This window comes from Lepidothrix coronata, unplaced genomic scaffold (genome assembly GCF_001604755.1).
Source record: "Lepidothrix coronata isolate B3197 unplaced genomic scaffold, Lepidothrix_coronata-1.0 Scaffold446, whole genome shotgun sequence".
NCBI lineage: Eukaryota > Metazoa > Chordata > Aves > Passeriformes > Pipridae > Lepidothrix > Lepidothrix coronata.
Window position 1 is genome coordinate 51679 of NW_016690626.1, and position 1316 is coordinate 52994.

General features: G+C 46.2%; 1 long non-coding RNA gene across 1 annotated transcript in view; it reads right to left on the reverse strand.

Annotated features, from left to right (window-relative positions):
* LOC108510018 overlaps positions 1-1138 on the reverse strand; it is a 5699-nt gene extending 4561 nt beyond the window's left edge. The window contains exon 1 of the long non-coding RNA XR_001878729.1: positions 1067-1138. This is a non-coding gene — a long non-coding RNA (uncharacterized LOC108510018). The remainder of the gene's footprint in view (positions 1-1066) is intronic.
* Between the last annotated feature and the right edge of the window lie 178 nt (positions 1139-1316).

Genomic DNA, 1316 nt, shown 5'->3' on the forward strand with positions numbered 1-1316 from the left:
GACCCCACACTTGGGGAAACGATGCTCAAACCACCCCAAAACTTTGGGAAGCAACGATCAGACCACCCCAAACCTCCACAAAGGATTTTTAAACCACCCCAAATCTGGACAAGCGATGCTCAAACCACCCCAAAACTTGGGGAAACAACAATCAAACCACCCCGAACTTCCACAAAGGATTTTTAAACAACCCCAAACTTTGGCAGACGATGCTCAAACCACCCCAAAACTTGGGGAAGCAACGATCAGACCACCCCAAACCTCCACAAAGGATTTTTAAACAACCCCAAATCTGGACAAACGATGCTCAAACCACCCCAAAACTTTGAGAGACGATGCTCAAACCACCCCAAAACTTGGGAAACTTCCACAAAGGATTTTTTAACCCCCCCAAACTTGTACAGACGATGCTCAAACCACCCCAAAACTTTGGGAAGCAACGATCAGACCACCCCAAACCTCCACAAAGGATTTTTAACCAACCCCAAATGTGGACAAACAACGCTCAAACCCTCCCAAACTCTGACAGACGATGCTCAAACCACCCCAAAACTTTGGGAAACAACGATCAAACCACCCCAAACTTCCACAAAGGATTTTTTAACCCCCCCAAACTTTGACAGACGATGCTCAAACCACCCCAAAACTTGGGGAAGCAACGATCAAACCACCCCAAATCTCCACAAAGGATTTTTAAACAACCCCAAAACTTTGACAGACGATGCTCAAACCACCCCAAAACTTTGGGAAACTTCCACAAAGGATTTTTTAACCCCCCCAAACTTGGACAGACGATGCTCAAACCACCCCAAAACTTGGGGAAGCAACGATCAGACCACCCCAAACCTCCACAAAGGATTTTTAAACAACCCCAAAAGCGGACAAATGATGCTCAAACCACCCCAAAACTTTGACAGACGATGCTCAAACCTCCCCAAAACTTGGGAAAACAACGATCAAACCACCCCAAACTTCCACAAAGGATTTTTTAACCCCCCCAAACTTGGACAGGTGATGCTCAAACCACCCCAAAACTTGGGGAAGCAACGATCAAACCACCCCAAACTTCCACAAAGGATTTTTAAACAACCCCAAACGTGGACAAACGATGCTCAAACCACCCCAAAACTTGGGGAAACAATGATCAAACCACCCCAAATCTCCACAAAGGAGTTTTAATCCCCCCAAACTTTGACAGACGATGCTCAAACCCCCCCAAAACTTGGGGAAACAACAATCAAACCACCCCGAACTTCCACAAAGGATTTTTAAACAACCCCAAACTTTGGCAGACGATGCTCAAACCACCCCAAAAC